The sequence below is a fragment of the Crocodylus siamensis genome, chromosome 3, assembly GCF_052110815.1.
Source record: "Crocodylus siamensis isolate JL-2025a chromosome 3, ASM5211081v1, whole genome shotgun sequence".
In the NCBI taxonomy this organism is placed as follows: Eukaryota; Metazoa; Chordata; order Crocodylia; family Crocodylidae; genus Crocodylus; species Crocodylus siamensis.
In genome coordinates, this window is record NC_143397.1 from 187,465,468 (window position 1) to 187,471,947 (window position 6,480).

The window sequence follows — 6,480 nt, forward strand, 5'->3', positions numbered from 1 at the left end:
ATGGAGGATAGATTATAATACAGTGGTTCTCAATGCACCCCTCAGAAAATGCCAACTGTTAGCTTTCACTGTCTTTTATGGAAAAATAATAGCAATTTTTTTCTGTTGCAAAAAACTCAGAAAGACCACAGCAGATCAGAATATTTTTTTTATCCTGTGGATTTCTATTTGAAATCTCTGGGGTTATATTGTGAATTGTATAGGCATTTGCATACCTAATAGTGCCCAGCACCCTGTGGGACCCTTAAAAAGATCCTAAACTTCCCCACGGTGCTGTGTACCCTGGTTGAGAATCACTGATATGATAAAAGGAATGAATGCATTAGGTTTTATGCTAAGTCTTTTGCTCTCAAGTAGCTAACTTGTTTTACTGTAGCATCCTCTTTCACAGGAGTAATACTGCTTGCTGTCTTTCACTCCATATACATGATGTGCTGCCTTGTATCTTATAAGACTTCTGAAACCCCAACTCCCACAAACTGTATAAAGAATCTGTATAAAGAATCCCATTGATTTTTCTTTTCTTAATTCTACTATTTTTGCACCTACTTTTTTTGCAATGTGCATTTGGATTATAAGGACTTCAGCATCAGGTCAGTAGTTTTTTTGACTGTTGGGGGCCAGGGGGGTGGATAAACATATTTTGCAAAATCTTGATTCAAAACATACTTGAGTTTTGTAGTTCTCAGATGCCTTTTGGTTCAAGTTCTGTAATGATATCCTATGACAGCATAATAAAATTCCAGCTATCTCCACAGTGGTGTTTAGTTACCAAATTGAATAACAACATGTTTTTATTTCTATCAGAATCCTCCCACAGGCTTCATTATGTAGGTAGTTTGAAAAGAAAGCTCCAAATTATCTGTCACTTTTATTGATCTCTCCAATTTGTCTTGTGGCTGAGGGATATTTTCTACAAATAGAAACTGGGAATCCTTGCTTGTCCTACCCATGAGAGTTTCTACATGAGTCAATAGCTTTCTGAAGCACACTTTACTTGATAGGTGTATTGTTCCTTCTTTCTCATATTGTTTTGAAGTTCTACTCAATCCATGCTGCAAGAAGTATTCTATTTTTGTCCTGGTTATTTCTGTGAAGGTGAATCTATGAATTGAGACAAGTTAATAGATAACAGAGTACAAACCAGGTTTCAGAATTACAACTGACATTCATGATCACTGAAAAGTTAAATATGAATTTGTTTTTTAAATTTCATACATGTAACACAATATAAGCAACGTAAGTGAAAAAGTCCCCCTTTGGCAGTGTCCAGACAATAGCAACCAGGTGGTATGTGGCACCACAGACCAGCATCACATACCACATGGTGCCACAGATTGCCACACACCACACAGTCAGGCATTTCCCATGTCACTACCTTGCTGGGGCTGGCATAGTTGCTGGTCTCAGTCTCAGCCTCCGCCCCCCGGCTGAGGTAACTTGCCACATGCCAGAGGGCATGTGGCACAGGCATTCCCCAGGAACAACTAGTAGGAGTACAAGGTGTCTTGCTGCTAGTTGACCTCAGGGAACCAAACATCTGCACTCATTTGGACGTGGCCTCTGTGTCCAAAATTTTGTCCAATGTCTCTCTCAACAAGACAGATGGTTCCAAAGAAGAGATCTGATAAAAGATATCTCATGTATTTCCCAGGTCATCATGGCTACGACAATCCTCTGACCTACTTGAAGTAAAGAACATAGATTAAGACAAAAACCAATAAATACAATCACAAAAGAAATAAGAGTTGTACCTATATAGAAAATCCAGAGGCAATTACTATGAAAGATGGTAGCTACAATAATATATTACTGTACCATCTTGGACTTCCCACCTTGGGAAGAAAAACCTGCAGCATCCTTATAGGCTCGGCAGTGCTACACTGGCTAGCACTACATAACAAAGAGACTTGGGGATCATGACTGACCACAAAATGAACATGAGCCACCAATGCAATGTCACAGCTGGTAAAGCAAACAAAACTCTGGCTTGCATCCATAGAATGCTTCTTAAGTTAATTTCAGAATGTCATTCTCCCACTGTACTCAGCTTTGGCGAGGCCACAGCTGGAGTACTGCATCCAGTTTTGGGCTCCACAATTCAAAAAGGATGTGGAGAAGCTTGAGAGAATCCAGGAAAGAGCCACGCACATGATCAGAGGTCACAGACCTTATGATGACAGGCTGAGAGCCATGGGACTCTTTATACTGGAAAAGTGCAGGCTCAGGGGTGATCTGATGGCCATCTATAAGTTTATCGGGGTGACCACCAGTATCTGGGGGAACGTTTGTTCACCAGAGTGTCCCAAGGGATGACGAGGTTGAACGGTCATAAACTACTGCGAGACCATTTCAGGCTGGACATAAAGAAGAATTTCTTTACTGTCTGAGCCCCCAAAGTCTGGAACAGTCTGCCATCAGAGGTGGTTCAAGCACCTACATTGAACACCTTCAAGAGCAAATTGGATGCTTATCTTGCTGGATTTCTATGACCCCAGCTGACTTCCTGCCCTTTGGGCGGGGGCTGGACTTGATGATCTTCTGAGGTCCCTTCCAGCCCTAATGTCTATGAAATCTATGATGCATGATCCTATTGGTATTGACAATTTGATAAAGCTACCAATCCAAACAGAGAGGCCTTTGACACTGTCTCTCACGCCATTCTCATTAAAAAACTAGGGGACGGTGGTGCTGACACCTACACAGTCGCTAACTAGATGGAGGGCCGCACTCAAGAGTGGTGGTGGATGGGTCTTATTCAACCTGGAGGGATGTGGGCAGTAGGGTTCCACAGGGCTCGTTCCTTAGGCCCGCGCTATTCAACATCTTCATCAGTGACTTGGACAAGGGGGTAAAAAGCACCCTGTTCATATTTGCAGACAACACTAAGATGTGGGGAGAAGTGGGCACACTAGAAGGGAGGAATAGGCTGTAATCAGACCTAGACAGGTTACAAGGATGGGCGGATGAGAACAGGATAGGTTTCAACACTGATAAGTGCAAGGTGGAGGAAGAAGCAGCAGCATACCTACAGGGTGGGAAACTCCCTTCTCATCAGTGCAGAGGCAGAAAAGGATCTTGGAGTCATTATTGATGCCAAAATGAACATGGGATGACAGTGTGGGGATGCAGTCAGAAGACTAACTGTACCTTGTCATGCATCCACAGGTGCATCTCAAGCAGGTCCAACGAGGTGATTGGCCCTCTGTGCGACACTGGTTGGAGTACTGCATCCAGTTCTTGGCACCGCACTTCAGGAGGGAAGTGGACAGCATGGAGAGGGTCCAGAGGAGGGCCACTCGCATGATCAGGGGTCAGCACAGCAGGCCCTACGAGGAGAGGCTAAGGGACCTGAACCTGTTCAGCCTTCACAAGAGGAGGCTGAGGGGGAATCTAGTGGCCTGTTACAAACTAGTCAAAGGGGACCAGCAGGCATTGGGGGACTCTCCTGTTCCCCCAAGCGCTACAAGGAGTGACTAGAAATAATGGTCACAAGCTGACAGAGGGTAGATTCAGCCTAGACAGCAGGAGGCACTACTTCACTGTCAGGGCAGCTAGGATCTGGAACCAACTTCCAAGTGAAGTGGTTCTGGCTCTTACCCTGGGGGTCTTTAATAGGAGGCTAGACGAACACCCTGCTGGGGTCATTTGACCCCAGTACTCTTTCCTGCCGTGGCTGGGGTTCAGACTTGATGATCTGCTTAGGTCCCTTCTGACCTTACCAACTATGAAACTATGAGAGAAACTACAGACATTACCTATCCTGCTGTCACTTCAGAAATGACCTCAACTTGCTACTCCATAGGGCACCCCATAAATTGATTAATTTAGGTGGGGGTGTGGAGGATATATTACCATAGATTGCACAGACGTTAGGGCTGGAAGGGACCTCAAAGATCATCAAGTCCAGCCCCCTGCCCCAGGGGCAGGAAGACAGCTAGTGTCAAAGGATCCCAGCAAGATAAGCATCCAAGCCTTTCTTGAGTGAGTCCACAGTAGGTGTCTGCATCACTTCTGGAGGTATTCCAGGTTTTGCGGGCTCGGACAGTAAAGAAATTTTTTCTTATGTCCAGCCTAAAATGATCTTGGAGGAGTTTATGACTGTTGGTCCTTGTTTTCCCTTGGGGGACTCTGGTGAACAGACATTCTCCCAGGTCCTGATGTACACCCCTTATGTACTTATAAGCAGCTACCAGGTCCCCTCTGAGCCTGTGCTTTTCCAGGCTGAAGAGTCCTATGGCTCTCAGCCTCTTTTCACAAGGCCTATTCTCTTGCCCTCTGATCATGCATGTGGCTCTCCTCTGGACTCTCTCAAGCTTCTGGACATCCTTCTTGAATTGTAGAGCCAAAAACTGGATGCAGTACTCCAGCTGTGGCCTCACCAAAGCTGAGTACAGTGGGAGAATGACATTCTGAAATTTACTTGAGAAGCATTCTATGGATGCAAGCCAGAGTTTTGTTTGCTTTACCAGCTATGACATTGCATTGGTGGCTCATGTTCATCTTGTGGTCAGTCATGATCCCCAAGTCTCTTTAAGCAGTGGTGCTAGCAAGCGTAGTACTGCCAAGCCTATAAGGATGCTGCAGGGATTTTTTGCCGAGGTGGTGTACCTTATATTTATCAGTATTAAATGTCATCATATTTGTATCTGCCCACTTACTAAATTTATCCAAGTCAGCCTGGATCACTAGCCTGTTCTCAGGTGTGGGCGCTATGCCTCAAAGTTTAGTGTCATCAGCGAACTTAGCCAGTGCGCTTCTGACACCAATGTCCACATCGTTGATAAAGATGTTAAAGAGAACCGGTCCAAGGACAGAGTCCCGGGGGATGCCACTGGTTACGGAGTGCCATAATGATTTGCTACCACTACCACTACTCTGGGTCCGACCTCAGAGCCAGTTTCCCAGCCATCAGACTGTCATGTAGCCGAGGCCACAGTTCGCCAATGTTTCTATGAGAAGGTTTCCATCAATTCTTAGGTCACTGACTAAGTCATGCCCTTTGGCCAGTACCAGGTCCAGCAACACTTTACCTCTTGTTGGCCCATAGACTTCTTGAGTCAGGTAGAGCTCATCCATGCATGTGAGGAAGCTTTGCAACCGATCGTATTTGACCAAATGCTCTTCCCATGTGATGTCTGGGTAGCTGAAGTCTCCCATGACAACTGTTCACCAAGAGCATGAACCCTCAGCCAGTTCCCTGGCAACTTCCTGGTCCAGCTATTGTTTCTGGTTAGAAGGTCTGTAATAGACTCCTACCATGATGTCCCTGTGCCATGTTCCCCACATATTTTAACCCAGAGGGACTTCAGTCATCTTTCCTGGGTGCCAGTGTCAATTTTCAGCAATGTGTATAGGTCCTTGACACAGAGAGCTACACCCCCACCCCTTGTATCTGTATGATCTTGCCTGTACAGGGTATAGCCATCTATACCTGTCGCCCAGTCCCACCAGGTCTCTGCTATCCCTATGAAGTTGTAGTCATTCTTGTTTAGCAGGAGGACCAGTTCCTCCTGTTTATTCCCCAGGCTCCTGGTATTGATGTACAGGCAGGTAAATGTCCCATTGGGGGCCCTTGCCTTCCCTACAGATCATTCTGGGGCTAGGATAGGGGTGGGTTACTTGAAGTGCCGTAGCCTACTGGATTTACAAAGGTTACCCAGTGAGTGTGAGAGTTAAGCTACTCCCACAAAATAAATCACCATCTCTTGTTTTAATATGAACTGGTTAATTTCCTTTATTTCTTGCCCACCCCGACTTTGATGGAATAAAGTACAGAAATAAAAACAGTCCTGAGAGATAAGGATGATATCATGTCTGTGGTTCGACAAAAATAACTTTTCTGCACAACCATTATGTCTCTCTTAGATAAATAACATCTTATATATATTTAGTTCCCTCTCTTTTTGACAACTCTTAATTTCTTGGTTGCTTGCCCCATTCTCCTCTCCAAGCAAATAGCAATTCAATGCCACCTTATATTTACTACTGATATCAAAACTGTAGGGTTCTCTTCTCTTTGTTAGTTTTCATACACTCTCATTCCTTTCTCTTAATTTTAAGTCTCTGGGATGTTACTCAATGTCTTCAGGTATCAGACTCACCAAATCAAAGTTCTCCTTCATTATCTTACTTCAGCTTCCCAGGTAAGTCGCTCTCCAGGACCCTCCTTACATTCACTTTTCTCTGTCTTGTAGTCTCTCCCTGTTTCTTCTGGGTTGCTTTCTTCTCTTTTCCAGCTAAATCTGGGTTACTTCCCCTTTAAATTCTTCCGGCCATCTGCTCCCTCTCTCACAGCTGGCACTCTCTCCCCTCTCCCTCAGCACATACTGCTCTTTGTTTATGTTTTCATCTGAGAATCTCTCTCCCCAATCTGGGCAGCCCCACCCCTTTTTGTCCTGGGACTGGTTGCTAAGGTAAGTTTTCTGTTTTCCTTCACCCCCCCCCAAAGTTCTGTGATGGGGCAGACTTGGTGCCCCA

General features: G+C 45.0%; 1 long non-coding RNA gene across 1 annotated transcript; it reads right to left on the reverse strand.

The window, feature by feature from the left end:
- Positions 1-306: 306 nt before the first annotated feature.
- On the reverse strand, positions 307-6,230 carry LOC149869228 (uncharacterized). The gene is made up of 3 exons (XR_016441089.1): positions 6,105-6,230; positions 1,379-1,682; positions 307-1,104 (listed from the first exon to the last, which is right to left on the reverse strand). It is a non-coding gene; the product is annotated as an uncharacterized LOC149869228 (long non-coding RNA).
- Between the last annotated feature and the right edge of the window lie 250 nt (positions 6,231-6,480).